This window comes from Dasypus novemcinctus, chromosome 23 (assembly GCF_030445035.2).
Source record: "Dasypus novemcinctus isolate mDasNov1 chromosome 23, mDasNov1.1.hap2, whole genome shotgun sequence".
Lineage (NCBI taxonomy): Eukaryota > Metazoa > Chordata > Mammalia > Cingulata > Dasypodidae > Dasypus > Dasypus novemcinctus.
In genome coordinates, this window is record NC_080695.1 from 13,131,762 (window position 1) to 13,153,301 (window position 21,540).

At 50.7% G+C, this 21,540-nt stretch overlaps 1 long non-coding RNA gene across 2 annotated transcripts; it reads left to right on the forward strand.

The window, feature by feature from the left end:
* The first annotated feature begins 170 nt into the window (after positions 1–170).
* LOC131275467 (uncharacterized) lies at positions 171–6,382 on the forward strand. Of its 2 annotated transcripts, none has more exons than XR_011647167.1 (2): positions 171–257; positions 856–6,382. It is a non-coding gene; the product is annotated as an uncharacterized lncRNA (long non-coding RNA). The 2 variants fall into 2 exon arrangements; XR_009182919.2 differs by having other exon boundaries at positions 189–257; positions 1,049–6,382.
* The last annotated feature ends 15,158 nt before the right edge of the window (positions 6,383–21,540 follow it).

Consider the following 21,540-nt stretch of genomic DNA (forward strand, 5'->3'; position numbering starts at 1 on the left):
GGGCCGCGCGCGTGCTCGGTCCACCCGCGCGCCCCCGCAGAGCCGGCTCCGCGAGGGCCTCCGGGAAGCGGCGCCAGGCCCGCGCCCATTGGCTGGCCCCGCCGTGACGTCAGCGGCCGGGGGGAGCACGATTGGCCGAGGCGCCCGGGTCCTCACGGGCTCGGGGTCGCGGCGGGGTCGCGCGCCCACCCGCTTCCGGCACGCGGGCCGGGGTCGCGCCCGGGTCTATTCCTTGGTGCTGGCCTGCGCTAGCTCAGGTGAGCCGTGCTGCGGGCGGAGTGGGCGCGGGCGCCGGTGAGCCGCGGGCATTGCGGGGCAGGTGCTCCCGGCAGACTCGGGGCGCCCTGGACGCGGCGAGGGGTGAGCCCGGAGGGGAAAGTGCTGCCTCAGAGCAGCGGTGCCTAACCCTCTTGCTCCACGGCCCCCTTGCCAGGCAGGCCAGAACCAGGGACCCCGTCCCGGAACGTAGCGGCAGGTAGTTATAGGACACGCCCGCACCAACACGTCCGCACAAGAATAGTGTATTTTTGAATTTTCAGTACAAGCTCACGGACCCCCAGAAAATTTTCCATGGACCCCAATGGTCAAGAATCCCCGTATGATCCTCTCCTTAGTTCCCCGCCTCCATGGGACCCAGTACGGACCGGAGGCTCCCTCAGACCCGCCCTCACGCCTGGAGCCAGACAGGACGTACTAGGAGTAGGGTTTCTCTTTTTTTAGGCAAGGGAGTGAAGAGTTTATTAAAAAACAAGGAAAGCGTACACAATCCTATCCGTGCTACAGGATGAGTCACTGGAGGGGGGGCTTCTTTTCACCCAAAAAAGGAAGCCCCCAAACGGCCTCTATCTTGTAAAGGAAGTAGCAAATGATGATGCAGGGACAATCGGAGTCCATGTCGCCTTCTCCATGGCAGACTTAGCTCGAGGTAAATTAACAGTACCTTTTTGCTTTTGAGTGGCAGGAATCTAGTGTACCCCCAGCCCATCTCACCTGGACTGTGTTACTACAGGGCTTCAGAGACAGCCCCCATATTTTCAGATTTCTCTAGACCAAGACAGCAGACTTGCACCTGTCCCAAAGCACCTCTTGCAGTAGATGGATGACTTGCTACATTGTATCCTCTCCAAGGAGGTCTCAGATGTTAATAATTCTCTGGGAAGCGGACTTGGTCCAGTGGTTAGGGCGTCCGCCTACCACGTGGGAGGTCCATGGTTCAAACCCCAGGCCTCCTTGACCCGTGTGGAGCTGGCCCATGCGCAGTGCTGATGGGCGCAAGGAGTGCCCTGCCATGCAGGGGTGTCCCCACGCATGGGGTGTCCCCATGCAGGGGTGTCCCCACGCAGCGCAGCCGATGCACAAGAAACGCGCCCTGTAAGGAGAGCCGCCAGCCGAAAGAAAGTGCAGCCTGCCTAAGAATGACGCGGCACACACGAGAGCTGACACAACAAGATGACTCAACAAAAAGAGACACAGATTCCCGCTGACAACAACAGAAGCGGACAAAGAAGACGCAGAAAATAGACAAAGAGAGCAGACAACCGGGATGGGACGGGGAAGGGGAGAGAAATTTAAAAAAAATGCTTCTCAATCTCCTAGGTGAAAGGATACCGATCATTGGCTTTCAAAACTCAAATCTCCCTATAGAAAGTCTCCTACCTAGGATTTATTCTTATTTCTGGAGAGCGCTTTTTAGCCCCAGAAAGGGTACATATTATTATGAACGTCCCCCAGCCTCAATGAAACAGTTACAGGTGTTCTTAGGGATGGCAGGATATTGTAGACCGTGTAGGCAGTGATAGGATGCCACTGCCACACAGGATAACCAACCCCTAGACTGGGGACAGAACTGGGAAACTGCCTTTCAGGCTCTGAAGAAAGCCCTCGTCAGCCCCCCAACACTGGGGATCCCCAGTCATCAGGCATTTATTCTACACGCAGCTGAGAAGAAGGCAGTGGCTCTATGAGTGTTAGTCCAGAAACTGGGAGAGATTTCTCGGCCAGTACCTTACGTCTCCACACACCTGAATAACACATCACAGGGACGGGCAACAGCCCTTCTAATTGAACAAGCCGCCAACTTAACCTGGAGGCAGCGTCGTGCCGTCTTCACCCCACACCAGGTGAAAGACTTACTTGAAGCCCGGGCCATCAATGGCTCACTGGTACCTGATTAATTAAATACCAGACCTAATTACCAGTGACCCCTGAGGTGCAGCTAAGAGTGTGTGTCAAACCCTTAGCCCAGCCACCCTGCTACTGGCGAAAGGAGAAGGCCCAAGGACAGATCCCGAGAGGGCCCCGCCTCCACTCCTGCCTTGAAACTCTCGCAAGCAGGCCAGATTTAAAGATGAGCCTCTGACAAACCCAGACTTTGAGTGATTCACAGATGGAAGCATTGTTATTAGGGAAGGATTAAAAGGGCAGGCTGTGACGTAGGCTCTCAGTTTAAAACTACAGGAACTAACCCTTACCTACAGACCTCAGCCCTGAGAGCAGAGCCAATTGCCCTAACCTGAGGCTTAATACTAGCCATTGGGAGAAGAGCTAACATTTACACAGACTCCTCCTCGTCCTCCACACCCACTCTGCTGTGTGACAAGAATGAGGCTTGCTTACTAACGTGGGTCGACTGTTAAGCACTGGCAAGAAATCCTGGACCTACTAGAGGCTGTTCTGTTACCCCAAGAAATAGCAGCTGTGCATTGCCCAGGGCACCAGTAAACAGACATTGGGATAGCTAGGGGAAACGCCTGAGCTGACACAGCAGCTAAAGCCACAGCACAAACCCAAGTCCTCCTAGCCCTAGCCCTCATCCCAGAGCCTGTCCCACTATCTGAGGCTCCAGACTATACCCAGGACAAACAAACCAAAGCGGCTAGCCTAGGGTTCATGGAGAAGCAAGTGGGTGACTTGTTAAGGAAGGTCAAGTCTACCTGCTGTGCCAGGAGCAGTGCAGTGGAAGGCCCTTCACGGACCCCACCAAGCCACTCCTCTAGGGAGCAACGTGCCAACTGGCTTGGCCAAATGGACTTTTGAGGGCCAGGGCCTGGCAGAAACAATCAAGGAGGTCACCAAGAGTTGCTCTTTAGGTACAATTAATGACCCACATGAAAGGCTTAACAAACCTTCCTTAAACCCAGCTGTGGCAATCATACCCTGAGGAGGACTAGCAGATAGACTTCACCCACATGCCATTTGCAGGGCTCTAAGTACCTGTTAGAGTACTCAGAAAAGTAGATACTTTTACTGCATGGGTGGAAGCGTTTCCTACTAGAAGGGAAACAGCAAATGAGTTGGCTAAGGCCCTCCTAAAGGAAATTGTCCCCAGGTTCGGACTAAGTTCCTGCAAAATGGCAATGGGCCAGCCTTTACTAGCAAAATAATCCAAGGTCAGTCAGCTACCCTCTGTATTAAATGCCTTCTTCATAGAAACTTAAGAGAAATAGCGCCAACCAAACCCTGAAACAAATTCTCGCCACTCTTTGCCAGGAAATGACATCACCCTGGGTCACCAGTCTGCCTGTGGCTTTCCTGACGCTGCGTGTAGTTCCGAAAGACCCGCTACAGCTTAGTCCCTTCCAGAGCCCCTTTCCTCAGCCAGGACCTGGTATGAGATCAGGAGACCCAGGAGCTCTCCAGATACTGTATAAACCTAGGAAAAACTCAAATCATCTAGGAGCGTAGGAACAAACTCCTCCCTAGCCTCTCATGAGTTACCTCTACCTAAAGTTAAACCCGGAGACCCGGAGAACAGGCCTCACTCCCAGTTGGAACCAAAATGGGAGGGACCTTACTCTATAATTATCAGCCAATTGCCAGCTGGGTACAGCTATCCAGAATAAAACCCGTTAACTCTAGCCCTGACCCACCGGAAGCGGCTGCTGGGGCTTTCAAGTGCCAGCCATTGGACAGCCTGAGATCGCTCTTGAAGAAGCAAAAGCTAAGTACCTGATGACAAAACCCGCACAGCCTCTACCCTGTGGAACCCCCACTGGTGTTGCTTCTTCCTAATAGCCTCCATTATTGCAACTGCTATACTACTTTCTCTTGGTGGATACAATTGTTTAATTACTAACATGGCAATCTTAAAAACTCCTCTTATAATTAATCTTCTTGCCCCAGATCTGCCAACAGAACAAACCAGGATAATACGCCCCTTACTCCACGTTGGTCATGATACTACTCGCCAACTCAGTGTCCCAGACTGCTCGACTTGCACTAGGCAGTGCTTCACCACCATGGCATGGCCCGCTAACATGTCCTCTGGGGCACTGCCAACCTTTCCCTCACGCCGCCTCTCAATCGCCACGAGCCCTGGAGTCACTACTCCTGGGATCCCCTAACCAATTTCCCAGGAGCCCTTTCCTTTATTTTAGAACAACTAAAGGTCCATCAGCCCACTTCACCTCAGACTGTAGGGGCCATCCATACGCAAGTCACGTAGCTCCTAGTTACACTTTTCCAATCTGCACGTTGTCCAAACCCATGGTCGTCTCCTTGGAAAAGTCCCCACACAGCTCTGTCGGTCTGTAATCCACCTTTCCCCAAATGGTCGCTCCTGCAACCTGGAAGTGTCTGGCGCTGGTATCGATGGTGACAAAAGGAAGGCACAAGGAAACCCGAGGGTGGGGAATCCAATCTAGTGTTTAAACAGTAACTACTTTTCAGAATCCATCACAGATGAAGCCAAAGCCAAGTTCTTAAATAAATCCCGGTTTTGCAAAGATAGGCCTAACCCTAAGCTCTTTTCAAAACCCACAACTCAACAAGGCCGGTGTTGCAGGGTCCTCTCTAGCCTGACTTGTCCTTCTGTCAGTCTAACCTGGCAGCCTAATAAACCCCAGGTATTTTAAAAGACAGCAGGGCCCGACACCGCCCCTCTCCCCAGTCACCGCAGCTCGGATGGCCCTATCTAAAATTCGATTACTGGCCCTGACCCCAGGTGCAGGCGCCTGCGGTGTCACGAGAAACAAAGGCTGTGTAACCTCCGTCTGCGGTCACCTAGCCTCCCTCTTGTTCACGGGCACACTTAAGCCTGAGGAGGGACTGTTCTTCACCTGTGGAAATAAAACTTACCTCACGCTCCCCACCGATTGGACGGGCCTCTGCTCCTTACGAATCTCAGGCCTCAGTGATTCAGAAACCGCTCCCATCCCAGCCTACCATTGCTTTACACGGCAAAAGCGTGTCCCCTCCCACTCCTAATTCCCTGTCTCCCCTCCCTTGTGGGAGTGGAGGAGAGTAACGGCCTAGTTGGTAGCCACCAGTTCCACCAAGACTTGTCCAATGAGCTAGCCCAAGCCTACGAAACGGCCCAGGCCACTCAGACTCTTCAAGGTCAACTTACTTCATTAGCTGCGGTTGTCCCACAAAACAGGAGCCCCCTCGATCTTTTAACAGCAGTCCAAGTAGGAACCTGTTCCTGTGAAAAGACCACTGCTCCTATGTTAACCAGTCAGCTGCGATAAGGTAGAAACCAACATTAAGAACCTTAGAGAAAGAGCCACTAGGCTAAACGAATCTGCTAAAAGCAATGAACAACCCTTCTTATTTTCCAGTCTTCCTTGGCTTATGTCCCTTCTGGGCCCACTAACAACCATCTTCCTAATACTCCTAATAGTCCTTTGCACTTTTAAACACCTAACACAGTTCATCTCTTCCAGGGTCAATGCATTCCAAACAAGCATGGATGGATTTCACCCAGTCCCAACCATTGTAGCCAAAACTCCACCTCCCCACCCAGATAGCGTAGAGAGTTTTCCCCGTCAGGCAGGACTACAATCCCTAATCAGCAGGAAGCAGATACAGAAGAATGACCCTCACCCTTCAGCTCCCCCTTAAGATAAAGGGTGTACAGCTCTCTCATGAGGATTGAGGCAGGGTAGAAGAGGGACCTGAGGAGGAGGGGCAGAAAGCCCCAAGCAAACTCAAGCACCACCTAGTAGGAAATACCTACTAGGTTGCCAGACTCATGCAAACAAGTTATTGGAATGCAGCTTGCAACATCCACCCAGCAGAAAGAAGGAAAAACAAGAAGCGCCACCTACCACCCACCTGCTTTCATGAACACTTTGCACAGTAAACACCAGCAGGGCTCGTGGACAGCAGCCAGAAGCCAGTCATTGCCAGACAGTGCGCCCCGCAGAGCTCTCAGCCAGCGGCCAGAAGCCAGCCACCACACGATGACAACCCTAGAAACCAAACCACCCAATGAATTGTCCTTGCTTTGTCTTAAATACACTGATCGGCACAGATCCTAACCCCCTATGACAGCCAGTAAAACCAGAAACCCCTGGAGAGAGCAGGCGCGCCTCTCCTTTGAGTGCGCCTGCACTCATTCCTGGAGTGTGCACTTTCTCCTCATTAAACTCTTTGCTAACTTTCTTATAACTGCTGCGTCTCAGTCTCTTACAACATAACCAAGAACCTGGAATGACCAACTCCGGCAACTCCCGGGGAAGTCGACCTGGATTTTTCTGCCCTCGTGCTTTGTGCTGCTCACTAACCTGCACGTTTTGGGTTATAATTGTTTGTTTACACATCTGTCTCCCTGACCACACTGTGAGGTCCTCGAGAGAGTGACTTTCTAACTCACTTTGGAATCTCCAGGGCTTACTGAATTCCTAAGACATTAGAGGTCCTTGATTTTTATTAGAGTGAACATCCCCGCCTGCATCCCCCAGACCCCCAAGTCAGTTGTACATTGAAAAATGTTGGAAGAGCCTGAGCCAAAAAGGCAGGGTGAGCAGAAGCGGCCTGCCCAGGCCTGTGTCCCTCTCCATGCCAGGCCCCTGCTCCCCTCCCTACCCCACTCCTGCAGGCACTCTGCATCCCACAGGAGGCTCTTGGCCGGTGGGCAGAGCTGGTCGGGCCGTTCCAGGCTCTTCTGATGACATAAGCTATTTCCTAACCATTGTTGGATTTTTCCTTTTCCTGGAAACTACTTTTTGCTGGGAGTTAATGCTCAGTAACAAGTGACGCAGTATTTTTCCTTTCCTTTTACTTGTACCCCGCTCCCTCTTTGCCAGCGAGTTCAACCTGGCAGCGAGCCCGGCCCCCCGAGGTGGGAGCTTGGCAGCCTTGCTCCTCCAGCTTCAGCCACCCCGCTTGCCACTCGACCCCCTGGGCAGCCCACGCAGTGCACAGCACCTTCCTTTACACTGCTGGTTAGATGGAAATGTAATTGAAGTTGAAAATATTTTCGTTTCTTCTTGTGATTCTCAAGGTACTAGTGGAGTAGCCAACGATGTAACAACATCACGCTTCCTCCACCCCCGGCAGGAGAAGCTGTCTGCAGAAAAGTACAACGTGAAGTTCATGGGCAGGTGCAGGTTCTCATATCTAAATGCGCTACAAGGTCGAGCAGTGAAGAAGTCATGTTTTTGTTTCTCAGGAAAAAAAAAAATTGAAACCACACAAACCTAGAAAACAGACAAACGAACAACCACATCTGGAAGCTAAAAAATACTCACATCTGGGCACTGACGACAGTGGGAGCACACCTGGCTCTGGCCCCTGGCTGGCAAGCTCGGCGTAGTCGAGTATTGGGCCAATAAATGTTTACGGTGTGCCCACATGTCAGGGTTGCGTGTTGGCTTACTACAGGTTAGGGCTTTGGGAGATTCACACCGACAGAGAGTGCAACACCTGCAGGTGAGAAGGTTCAGTGTGCAGAGAGAAAAATCCATTGGAGGGCAGGCAAGACAGCAAGGGGCAGGCATGGGAATGAAGGCGATTAATCAGGCTTTACGTAGGCTGAACTGATTATCAGGTAAAGCGCCAGGGTCAGGAGCAAAGTAAAGCCTTTGTTAATTTGCTTACCCAATGAAACTTGCACCCAAACCTTTAACTTAAGTCCCTAATATTTATATCCCAGGAGGCGTGTGGGGCCCTGTGTCTGTCTAGAGGCCCAGAAGCTTCCATTGGCTCATGCATTGCTGCACCCAACGCCACAAGACGTGACCTGTTGACAGTAGTTTGAGGGGCTTCAGTCTGTTCCAAACCAAGTTATACTGTGTTATACTTGCATGTTAAAGGAAGTTATGTGTATATTTTGACTCCAGAAATAGAATTTGTCAAAGAAGCCAATTGTACCGTAAATATCTTTCATTCCAGTCTACAGTCATTTACACCCATGTGTTTTATTTAGTGCTGGTAACCTACTCCAGGGTGCTGTTCCTATGCCCGGCACCATCAGCTCTCGTTCAAGCGTGGCACGGCCCCCTCTCCTGGCCACGGCTGCCCGGGGCAGGCAGGGTGCCAAGGGGCAGTGCCACGGGGCAGCCGGCGCGGGCACTGGGCCTGGGCCCGCGTACTCAGCGTTCCACCATGCTTCCCAGCTCCGCTCCAAAAGTCAGCCTCCTACAAGGGCCAGAACTAGAAACTACAGAGAGGGGTCGCTGCCTTCTCTGCAAGAAGAAAAGGTTAAGGAAATGACACAGACCCTTTTAAGAGAAAAGGGGACGCTAACTGGATGAGACATTAGGACAAAATGCATAAGCCAAGACATAGGGCTGCTCTAATTCCACATCTAAGTGTGAAAGACAAAACTTAGCTTCTAGAAGACAGTATAAGAAAATATCCTAATGATCTGAGAGAAGGAAGGATTTCTATAAAAGGACATAAAAAGTACCTACCTTAAAGAAAGAGATTAAAAATCAAGAATTTCTCTTATCAAGACACCATTAAGGGGGTGAAAAGGCAAGCCACAGTGGAAGCAGATATTTGCAACACATATAAATAACAAGGGCTAGTATCCAGAATAGACAGAGAACTGCAAATCATTGGGAGGAAGACCGAGGTGCTATTTGAATAAAAGGCAATGAACCTGAGCAGGCACTTTAAAAAAGGAGGAAGCAAGTTCCTGGAAAAGTGCTCACACGCATGTGTCTGCTGGGAAATGCAGTTAGACCCACCACGCGGCGCCCGCGCGAGAGGCCAGCGGAAGTGCCAGCGGGGGCGGCGGCTGTGGGAGCCGGTTCCGGCTCTAGGAAAGCAGCGGCTGCCTCGGGAGACGTGCCCTGCAGGGGCGTGGACGAGAACATTCTCTGCAGCCTGGTTTGTAACAGCCCCAGATGTCCATCACCAGTGGGATGGACAGATGAATGCGATGGCGCCGACAGTGGGACAGAGAAGGAAGTACAGCTAAACGCAGGCTGGATGGAAAAAAGCCAGACTCCAAGGGAGTATTTATTGTGTGATCCATTTGTATGCCAAGTTAAGGAGAGGCAAGAACCGGATTGTATCTGAGGATGTGGGGTTGACGGTAACAGTATTCAAAGCAAGGAAGTGACTCCTCTAATGTTACCAGAGCCTCCACGTGGGTGCCTCCGGGCCACCAACAGGCACCCCAGGGCTGCCGGGCTGCTGACTGTCCTAGTTGTTGACCTGGATGGCGGGTTCCGAAGTTTTGCTTTCTAATAATTCCTAATGTTTATGTCTTGTATGCCTTGTGTGCTACATTTTACCTTTTTAGGGGAAAGGTATTTACCTTTTTTTTTTTTTAAGGTTTTTAAAAAGGACAAGTGGCAAAATAACTGCCTTGATTTTATGTGAACGTGATAGCTTTTCCCGTGGCACATCGCCTGTGATTTAAAAAGGCCGGATGTCAGAGAGTCAGAAAAAGGACACGCGGATGTGCTCTGGAGAGCTGGTGCAGGACGAGGAGGGCTCGGGGCGGACGGCGAGCCCGCGACAGCGATGAGAAGTCACTTCAGGAGAAGTCAGAGGGAGAGACTTTCCTAAGATATTTCATGCAAAAGGTGGTTTGAAATTTGTATGTAAAACCAAATTAGACATCTGTTTCATTTACATTGTTGGGGTTGAATTGTGTACCCCCAAAAGAGATGTTTCTCTGGAAATAGGGCGTTGCGGTGAAATCAGTGGACACGGGGCGCGCTGGAGCAGGGCGCGCTTAATCCCGTGTGACCGGGGTCTTTAGAAGAGGACAGGCAGGGACGGACAGGAGGGCCGTGCCGTGACGGCGGCGGAGCCCACGCCGGGAAGCGTCCGGAGCTGGAAGGAGCCCCTGGACAGGCTTCCGAGGAGCCTGCCCTGCCCACACCTTGGGTCCAGCCCTCTGGCTCCACGTCGGTGGTGTTAAGCCACACGGCTCCCGGTTCTCCGCCTCGGAAGCCGAGGCTCTCTCAGGCCGTGGAGCCAGAGCTGACCCGATCTTTTGCTGGAGCTCCTCCCTGGGCGTCGGGCGCTCACGCTCTTCGGGCAGCCCTAGGAGCTGTTAACCCCTCTGCCGAGACCAGGGCACGGGGAGGTAAAGGATAAAGCAAGCTGCCACGTTCACACAGCCACTCCGAGTTCTTAGTCTGCAAATCCATACTTGACAGGGAATCCCCGGTAATGGAGATTGTAGAGACGAGAAGGCTGGAAAGGGCTGCTGAGAGCCTAGAGCCACAGCTCGACTCTTGGGGGCCACAGCCTGGTCAGGAGGCGGCATGGAGGCTGTGGGCAGCGCCCCCTTGCTGCTCAGCAGGCCAGGGGCCGTATGGGGGCAAGAGGTACAGAAAGAAGTACCCAGGCCCCGTGCCCTAAAGAGCTGACTGTCTCACCTCCTAACATCAGCTGGATCCAACCACCCTCTCCAAGGGACATCTCCAGTATAAAATGGCTAACATCCTCTTTCTGCCTCCCGCCATTGTTTCTCCAAGTATGTGTTATGGGGTGTGACAGTTTAAGTTCTTTTTGTGAATCCGAAAAAAAGAGATTATGTTTGTAAGCTAATCTAGTCTTCTGGGTGTGATACCCTTTGATTATACTGGATTCAGGTCAGGGCCCTTGATTAAATTACCTGTTAAAATTAGGGCTTTGGGGGAGCAGATGTGCTCAAGTGGTAGAGCACCTGCTTCCCATGTTCAGGGTCCCAGGTTCAGTTCCCCAGTACCTTCTGAAAACAGCAAACAAAGGGAAAAAAAAACTCTTTGGGAAGCAGATGTAGCTTGGTGGTTGAGTACCTACTTCCCATATATGAGGGTCCTGGATTCAATCCCTGGTACCTCCTAAAAAATAGAGTAGGGCTTTGAGTCGATCACATCCGTAAGGCATGATGCAGGTTCAGTCTCCGCCTCCTTGGCGGGCTGATATACATGGACACTTGAGAAGACACACTGGGCTGCAGACTTGGCCCAGTGGTTAGGGCATCCATCTACCACATGGGAGGTTCACGGTTCAAACCCTGGTCCTCCTTGACCTGTGTGGACCTTGCCCATGCGCAGTGCTGTTGTATGCAAGGAGTGCTGTGCCATGCAGGGGTGTCCCCCACGTAGGGGAGCCCCACACGCAAGGAGTGCGCCCCATAAGGAGAGCCACCCAGCGCGAAAGAAAGTGCAGCCTGCCCAGGAGTGGTGCCGCACACGGAGAGCTGACACAACAAGATGACGCAACAAAAAGAAACACAGATTTCCGTGCCGCTGACAACAACAGAAGCAGACAAAGAAGACACAGCAAATAGACACAGAGAACAGACAACCGGAGTTGGGGGAAGAGGAGAGAAATAAATAAATAAATCTTAAAAAAAAAAAAGAAGACACACTGGGGAAGTGGATGTGACTCAAGAGATAGAGCTTCCGCCTACCATATGGGAGGACCTGGGGTCTCCTGCTGAAAAAGAAGAGAAAGTGTGCCTGCACAGCAAGCTGGTACCCACGCGAATGCCCGCATGGTGAGCCAGTGCCCTGTGCAAGTGAGTCACGCAGCAAGATGATGACACATCAAAGGAGAGACAATGCGAGAGTCAAGGTGAAGCACAACAGAAACCAGGAATTGAGGTGGTGCAATTGACAGGGAACCTCTCTCCCTATCAGAGGTCTCCAGGATTGAATCCCGATGAATCCTAGAGGAGAGAAAATGAGAAGACAACACAGACAGCAAAAACAGCAGGGCGGGAGGAGGGGAAGGGAGAAAATAAATAAACGTTTTTTTTTTTAAAGTCTCTTTACAATAGTAGGATGAGAGCTATTAAAAAAAAAAAAAAAAAAAAAGATGCTGGAAGAGAGAGAGCTCTGCCATTTTTGATCTGGGGTCCTGGGAAGAGAGATGAGCTGTTTGCCTGATCGTTTGCAGCTGACCTTGGGCAGAGAGTCGAGTCTGATAAAGGAAGCCCTGAGAAACAAGCCGGAGACCAGCTTTCAGCTGAGATGGGGAAGAAGCGGCCCCCGGAGCCCGGAGGAAGAGAAGCCGGCCAGGCAGGAGGGCGCCGGCAGGGCTCGGCAGCCGTCTCGCTCCAGCACGAGGCAGCCGGCTTCAGGAGGAAGCAGCCTCGAGGTGGACTCTGGAGGGCCTGGTAAGTGTCAGCTTTTACCCCAGATAAATGCCCTTTATGTAAAAGCCAACAGAGTTCTGGTGCTTTGCATCAGCACCCCTTTTGGCTAAGACCTGGGGGGCGGTGCTCGTGGGAGATGCCTTTTCCCAATTTATATTTTCCAGTTATTTTCACTCCTCTTTCTTCAAAAATGGTAAAGGTGGTCAGTTAAAGGAAGCGTCAGGAGCGTAGACGCTGAGAGAGACCGACAGCTCCTCCACTCCCTGCCACGCGGTTCTTCAGGCTTCGCGCCTGCCTCGCTGCTCCTCCGAGGGTGCAGGGTGAGGGGAGGTGTGGAGGAACTGGGCGAGAGGGTGATCATGTGACTGAGGCGTGGAGAGGCTTCCCTAGGCTGCCGGAGAGAAATACGCGGACTGAGCCAGAGGAGGGCAAGTGAGGGCAGATTTCACAAAGCAAATTTCTCCAGGAAGCGCAGAGGGCCAGGGAAGGGAGCGGAGCAGCGCGGGGTCCCCGGGAGGCCCGCGGGCCAGGACGGCATGCGCTGCCCGAGACCGCGCGGGGGGCTCACGCCTCGTGTCCCAGTGGCCAGGAGTGAGCCGGACCACCAGGTGCGTGAGCCAGGCCCACCCCGAGGGCCCCGAGGCAGGCAGCGCGAGCCTGGGTCCCGGGTCCCTGCGGTTTTAGGGTTTCTCCGAGGCGGCGACGTTCTAGCAGAGGCCTGAAAAAAGTAGAGGAGAGAGCCGTGGATGTCTAGGTAAAGAGGGATGTGGACAGAGGGAGCCCCCATGCCAAGTCCAGGGCCGGGGGACTCTGGGTGCTTCCAGGAAGCCGGCGTGGCCAGGGCCCGTGGACACAAGGCTGAGTGACGGGTGGGCTGGGAGCCTTTGGGTTATGGCAGAGCCACCAGCTCGCAGTGACGCTCCGGAGAGACGCTCGGGCAGAAAGTGCAGAAATCTGCAAACACGAAAGTGGGCGTAGATGCGGAGGAAGGTGACCGACAGCCTCTGTCACACGTGCTGAGATCACTGAGCAGGTGGGGCAGCGGCCCTGGCGTGGCCCGTGACCTCCGCCCGGGGCCTGTGGCTCAGTCTTGCCAACAGCAGGTGGCAGAGGGGAAGGGAATCTGCAGAAGGATCGCGGGCCCCTGGCAGCGGCGTCCTCCCCGGCGGCGCCTTTGGGTGACCGCAGCCTGGCGGGGCTCTGCGCGGAGCACCCACGCAACGGGGCCACGATAAACGCGCGTCGTTTTAAGCTGCTGGGTTTGTGGGTCCTTGTCACGCCGCACAGACGACGATTCCGACCGGAGATGGCCAGCACAGGGCTGTGCTGTTTTCACGTTTATAAAGTGACCATGTGTCCTTGCTTCTGTGTATGTAGAAGCAGGGCAGCTCCTGGCACACAAGCAATGAGCGAAATGGCCCCAGGAGAGGCGGGGACGGGCAGCGGAGGTTTCCCGGGCGAAGCAGAAGCGGCCGCGCACTCACCCCCCGTGCGCACGGAGCCATGAGCGCCGGCTCGGCAGCTCGGTCCCAGCAATCCACTACCCAAACCTCTGCGGAGGGCACCCCCGGAGAGCCCGTCCATCTCTTGGAATTTCTAGCTGGGCCCACTAATTTCAACAAAATACTGTTAAGGAACACATGCATTTTTAGTGAAGCTAAGGATCAAGTCAATATTTCATAATTACAGGACTAGATCAGTCTGTCATACAAAGCAAAAGATGGGTGCTGTGGCACTGCCAAGCAAGACTTAGAAGGCCTCATTTTAGGGAGAGTCAGAAGGTTGCAAAAACCGACAACCTAAGCAAAGGGTATAGACTTTAAGAAGGTTACCGATGTGGCAAATGAAGTTTACTCATCGAAAACCACCTAGATGGGTGGCCTGGCTGGACCTGCCTGGACAAACCCGGCCACTGGTTCCACGTAACCAGATGGCCCGGTGGGCTCTTCCTTCAGGGCTTCCAAGCCCGGGAAAAGTATCTAAATAGAGCTGTAACCCTGGAAAGGTATTTAAAAAAAGAATAGAGTTAAGTCATGTTGATTTTTAGAGTGAGGAATTGGTCGTTTGTTTTTTTTTAATTTCTCTCCCCTCCCCCACCCCCAGTTGTCTGCTTTCTGTGTCCAGTCGCTGTGTGTTCTTCTGGGTCTGCTTATATTCTTGTCAGCGGCACCAGGAATCTGTCTCTCTTTTTGTTGCGTCATCTTTTTTTTTTTTTTTAAAGATTTATTTATTTATTTAATATCCCCCCCTCCCCTGGTTGTCTGTTCTTGGTGTCTATTTGTTGCGTCTTGTTTCTTTGTCCGCTTCTGTTGTCGTCAGCGGCATGGGAAGTGTGGGCGGCGCCATTCCTGGGCAGGCTGCTCTTTCTTTTCACGCTGTGCTGCTCTCCTCACGGGCGCACTTCTTGCGCGTGGGGCTCCCCACACGGGGGACATCCTTGCGTGGCACGGCACTCCTTGCGCGCATCAGCACTGCGCATGGCCAGCTCCACACGGGTCAAGGAGGCCCAGGGTTTGAACCGCGGACCTCCCATGTGGTAGACGGACACCCTAACCACTGGGCCAAAGTCCGTTTCCCTGTTGCGTCATCTTGACGCGTCAGCTCTCCGTGTGTGCGGCACCACTCCTGGGCAGGCTGCGCTTTTTTCGCACTCGGCCGCTCTCCTTACAGGGTGCACTCCTTGTGCATGGGACTCCACTACATGGGGGACACCCCTGCGTGGCAGGGCACTCCTTGTGCGCATCAGCACTGTGCGTAGTCAGCTCACCCCATGGGTCAGGAGGCCCTGGGTTTGAACCCTGGACCTCCCATGTGGTAGGTGGATGCTCTATCTGTTGAGCCAAATCTGCTTCCCAGGAATTGGTTTTGTAATTTGCATTTGTATATGCTTTATTTGGTATTTTAGGTGTTTGCAGTCTTCAAAGGGATCCACATATTGAAACTGCAGCTTAAGTTGTTTGAAGTAATTTAATATATTTGCAATCATTGTTTAAATGCCAAGAAAGATTTTCAAAATGGTATTCATTAGATACACGAGTTTAATTAATTGAACATCAAACAAGGTCCAGGGAGTGTGGATGTTTCCTCTCTGAGCCAGAGCTCCTGGGACGGGCTGGACCCTGAGCAGCCGAGGAGAGGGGTGAATTAGCCAGGCTTCCCCAGGGAGACAGAATCCACAGGAGATCCTGTCAGTAACATGAGGTTTATAGGAGCCTCTCACGGGGCCGTGGGGATGCACAAGTCCCGGTTCCGCAGGCAGGCTGCAACCAGGGGCTGCGATGAAAGTCCAGTGAAGGGCCTTGATGAGTTTCGGGAGACGTTGGCTGTCCAAAGACGAGCTGGGAAAGTCTCTCTCAATACTGGAATCACTTCCCCTTTTAAGGCATTCAGCTGATTGGATAAAGTGTCACTCACTGCTGATGGCAGTCTCCCCGGCTGATGTAGATGTCACAAGTTCTCTGTGCAGTAAAGTCACTATGACTAAAGCCCATAAATGTCCTTGTAGCACAGTTAGCCCAGTGCTTGCTTGGCCGAACAACTGGGCACAGTCACCTGGCTGAGCTGACACATGAGCCTAATCGTCACGGGGAGCGGCTTCCTGAACCTGAGCGGAGGGCCCGGCCTTCCCACGAGCGGGGGCCTGGATCATACTGAGGAGACAGGGAGCTCGGGCACCTCCATGGAGAGGGAGACATCCCAAGTGAAAAGAGCAAACTGCAGGACGTGACGTAGAGGACGGCCTGACATGGGAAAACGCTGAGCGGGGGCTCCACCGGGGGCGCCGGGGGCTCGGCCTGGGCACCCCAGCCCCGGAATGCTTCCCTGAGGGCCAGGGCTCCCACCGTGGGCCCGGGAGGCGTGGCCGAGCACGTGGCTTTTAGGGGCGATTGCGGGGGACACGGGCGGCGGAGGCAGGTCGACAGGCTCGCAGGAGAGAGGCCAGGCTGGGCCGTGCTGAGGGCCCAAGCGAGAGCGGCCAGGGTTTTGTTGCAACGACGTCAAACGGGCTCCTCCGACTGTGAGGTTAGAAACCGCACAGGGGTCGCCCGCTGACCCCTCTTAAGCCGGAGGAGCCCCCCGTGAAGTGAGTCTCCTCCCTAGCTCGGGGCAGGGGGCCTTGGACCGAGAGCAGACGCTGTGCTGCTTGGAAACAAGGTCTTTGCAGATGTTCTAAGTTAGCACGAGGCCACGCTGGAGTCGGGGCCTCGACGCCTTAGAAGCGGAGAGACGCCGCCGGTCATCTGGAGAAGACACGGGAGGCTGGAGGCAGACAGACGCGGCCGAGAAGCCCCCAGGGGCGGGACGCGGCCAGGGTCTCCCCCGGACCTGTGGAGGGAGCGTGGCTCGGGTGATCTTTTTTTTTTTTTTTTTAAAGATTTATTTATTTATTTAATTTCCCCCCCTCCCCTGGTTGTCTGTTCTTGGTGTCTATTTGCTGCGTCTTGTTTCTTTGTCCGCTTCTGTTGTCGTCAGCGGCACGGGAAGTGTGGGCAGCCCCATGCCTGGGCAGGCTGCACTTTCTTTTGCGCTGGGCGGCTCTCCTTACGGGGTGCACTCCTTGCGCGTGGGGCTCCCCTACGCGGGGGACACCCTTGCGTGGCACGGCACTCCTTGCGCGCATCAGCACTGCGCATGGCCAGCTCCACACGGGTCAAGGAGGCCCGGGATTTGAACCGCGGACCTCCCGTGTGGTAGACGGACGCCCTAACCACTGGGCCAAAGTCCGTTTCCTCGGGTGATCTTTTAAAAACAAAATCAGGGTTTTTTACTTTTTATTTTGAAATACTTTCAAACTTATAGGTCAGTTACTTATAAGTGTTCAAAACATATAGGACAGTTAAAAAATAATACAAATACCATACAAATCCAACATTCCCTTAGCTCCCCAGATACCCAGATTCACCACTTTTACCATTTGGTCATATTTGCCATATCATTCTATCCACTGTTTCATCCATCCATCCATCCATCCATCCACCGATTTATCAATCCATTTTCTGAACACTTGGGTGTAGCTTGCATACATCACGCTCCTAGAACACTTAATACTGCACGTGCATTTCCTAGGAACAAGGATATTCACTCATGTAACCTCTTAAGTGCAGTTATCAAGTTCAAGAAATTTAACGTTGACATAAAACTTATAGTCTGTATTCCAGTTTTTCATTTGTCCCAATAATGTTCCTTTGAGTCTTTTCTCCTTCCTTGTTAGAGCCTATCCAGAATCATGTATTGCATGTAATTGGCAATTGTCATTGTCTCTTTAGTTGCTCGTGTTTTTTTTTTCTTGAGGTACTGTGGCCAGGGATGGACCTTGTGTGCGGGACACTGAGCCTCAACAGCTGAGGCACATCAGCTCCCCTGTGCTAGGTGGTTTTGTTTTTTCCCCATTGGTTTGCTTGTTGTTGGTTGTTGTTTTAGGAGGCACCGGGATCTGAACCCAGGACCTCCAATGTGGGAAGCAGATGCTCAACTGCTTGAGCCACATCTACTCACCTCTGGCTTTTTTTAATATTGAGGGGGCATATACACAACATAAACCCCCATCTGTGGGATTAATCACTTTCACAATGTTGTGGTACCCTTAGTAAAATTGTCCCATCTCCCCAAACAGAAAGCCTACACCCATCAGGCATTAACTCCCCATTGTCTCCACCCCGGCACCCTTTGAACTTGCATATTCTCCAGTATTTTCTTTGTAGTTAACACGGGCCTTAAATTTAACATCCTAAATCTATAACCATCTTGTTTACTTTGATACCAACTTAACTTCAACGGTAGACACAAGCTATGCTCCTACACCCTCATGTCCCCCACCTTTATGTAGCTCTTGTCACAAATTACATTGGGTTGTGAACCCAAACCATTGCTTCATCATTACATTTTATGCATTTGCCCCTTAGATCCTATAGGAAGTGAAAAGTGGAGTTCCAAACCAAACAAGCAATAGTACTGGCATTTATATTTACTCGTGTCGTGACCCTCACTGGTGATCTTCCTTCATGTGGCACCCATTTACTGTCTGTTGTCCTTTCCTTTCAACCTTCAGAGCTCTCTTTAGTGTCTCTCAGAACCCATATAGTGATGATGAACTCTCTCAGCTTTTGCTTATCTGAGGATGCCTTAATTTCTCTCTCATTTCTTGAAAGACAACTTTGCTGGATATTGAATTATTAGTTGGCAATTTCTTGCTTCCGGCATTTTAAATGTCACCCCACTGCCTTCTTTTTTTTTTGTTCATCTTTATAAATTGATTTATATTTACATTTTATATAAATGGAATCATACGATATGTTACACAATATATTTACTTCATAGTAGCACAATCATACAGTAGTTGTCCTTTTGTGTCTGGTTTGCTTCACTCAACATAATGTCCTCCAGGTTCATCCATGTTGTCATATGCTTTATGACTTCATTTCTTCTTACTGCTACATAATATCCCATCATGCGAATACACTACGGTTTATTTATCCATGCATCACTTGATGGACGCTTAGGTGGTTTCCAACTTTCGACAATAGTGAATAACACCGCTATAAACATCAGTGTGCACATGTCTATCTGTGTCACTGCTCTCAGTTCTTCTGAGTATATACCCAGTGGTGGTATTGCAGGATCACATGACAAATCTACATTCAACTTCTTTAGAACTTCCAAACAGTCCTCCACGGTGGCTGTACCATTCTGCATTCCCACCAACAGTGAATAAGTGTTCCTGTCTCTCCCCATCCTCTCCAACAGTTGTAGTTCTCAGTCTTCTTAATAGTGGCCATTCTAATTTGGGTGTGAAATGATGTCTCATTGTAGGTTCTGATTTGCATTTCCCTAGTCATTAGTGATGTTAGACATTTTTTCATGTGTTTTTTTGCCATTTGTATTTCTTCTTTGAACAAATGCCTATTCAAGTCTTTTGCCCATTTTTTAATCAGGTCATTTTTCTTTTTATTGTTGAGGTATAGCATCTCTTTATAGATCATGGATATTAAACCCTTGTCAGATATGTGATTTCCAAAAATTTTCTCCCATTGAGTCAGCTGTCTTTTCACCCTTTTGACAAAATCCTTTGAGATGCAAGAGTGTTTATTTTGAGGAGGTCCCATTTATCTATTTTTTCTTTTTTTGCTTGTGCTTTGGGTATAAGATTCAAGAAATCACCACCTACCACAAGATCTTTAAGATGTCTCCCTACATTTTCTCCTAGTAGTTTTATGGTCCTGGCTTTTATATTTAGGTCTGTGATCCATTTTGAGTTGATTCTTGTATAGGGAGTGACATAGGAGTCCTCTTTCATTCTTTTGGGTATGAATATCCAATTCTCCCAGCACCATTTGTTGAAGAGACTGTTTTGTGCCATGAGTATAGACTTGTAGATTTGTCAAAACCAGTTGGCTGTAGAGGTGAGGGTTTATTTCTGGACTCTCAATTCTATTCTGTCGACCCATGTGCCTATCTTTATGCCAGTACCGTACTGGGTTTTTTAAAAGATTTATTTATTTATTCATCCCCCACCTCTCCTTCATTGTCTGCTCTCTGTGTCCATTTGCTGTGCATTTTTCTGTGTCTGGGAACCCACCCCAGGACCTTCCAGAGTGGGAGAGAGGTGCTCAATCTCTTGTGCCACCTCAGCTCCCTGGCATGATCCGTCTCTTACTGTCTCTCCTCTGTGTCTCTTTTTATCGTGACATCTTGCTTTGCCAGCTCTCCACTTGGGCCAGCTCTCAGCTCAGGCCAGCTCGCTGTGTGGGCCAGCTCGCCTTCACAAGAAGGCCTTGGGATTCGAAACCTGGACTTCCCATATGGTAGACAGGAGCCCAATGGCTTGAGCCACATCCGCTTCCCCATGCTGTTTTTTTTGTTTTTTTTTAAAGATTTATTTATTTATTTAATTCCCCCCCCTCCCCTGGTTGTCTGTTCTTGGTGTCTATTTGCTGCGTCTTGTTTCTTTGTCCGCTTCTGTTGTCGTCAGCGGTACGGGAAGTGTGGGCGGCACCATTCCTGGGCAGGCTGCTCTTTCTTTTCACGCTGGGCGGCTTTCCTCACGGGCGCACTCCTTGCGCGTGGGGCTCCCCCATGCGGGGGACACCGTTGTGTGGCAAGGCACTCCTTGCGCGCATCAGCGCTGCGCATGGCCAGCTCCACACGGGTCAAGAAGGCCCGGTGTTCGAACCGCGGACCTCCCATATGGTAGACGGACGCCCTAACCACTGGGCCAAAGTCCGTTTCCCCCTATGCTGTTTTGACCACTGTAGATTTGTAATGTTTAAAGTTCAGGCAGTGCGAGTTCTCCCACATCACTCTTCTTTTTTAGGATGCTTTTGGCTATTCAGGTGCACTTTTCCTTCCAAATGGATTTCATAACTGCCGTTTCTATTTCTGTGAAGTAGGCTGTTAGAATTTTGATTGGTATTGCAATGAATCTATAAGTCAGTTTGTGTATGATTGACCTCTTTACGATATTTAGTCTTCTAATTCATGAACATGGAATGTCCTCTTTCTATTTATTTAGGTCTTCATTGACTTCTTTTAGCAGTGTTTTGGAATTTTCCACACATGGGTTCTGTACATCTTTGGTTAAATAGCCTAGGTATTTGTCTTTTTGTTGCTACTATACATGGAATTTTCCCCCTAATTTCCTCCTCAGATTGTTCAGTACTAGTGTACAAAAGCATTTTTTATTTTTGTGTGTTAATCTTGTATCCTGCCACTTTGCTGAACTCCTTTATTAGCTCAAGTAGCTTTGTAGTAGCCATTTTAGAATTTTCTAAATATAGGTTCATGTCATTTATGAATACTGAGAGTTTTAGTTCCTCTTTTCCTATTTGTATGCTTTTTTTTTTTTCTTGTCTAATTGTTCTAGCTAGGACTTTTAGCACAATGTTGAATAACAGTGATGAGAGTGGGCACACTTATCGTTTTCCCGGTCTTAGAGGGAAAGCTTTTAACCTTTCCCCATTGAGTACGATGTTGGCTATGGAGTATTCATATATATAGTCAGCTGAGGACCTTTCCTTCTATTCCTATCTTTGGAAGTTTTTTTTTTAAATCAAGGAAGGATGCTGGATTTTGTTGAATGCCTTTCTGCATCGATCGAGATGTTCTTGTGGGTTTTTTTTGTCCTTCAAGTTGTTAATGTGGTGTATTATATTAATGTATTTTCTTGTGTTGAACCATCCTTCCATACCAGGAGTATGGTTGTGGTGTATAATTATTTTGATATACTGTTGGACTCCATTTGCAAGTATTTTTTTTGAGAAATTTTGCAT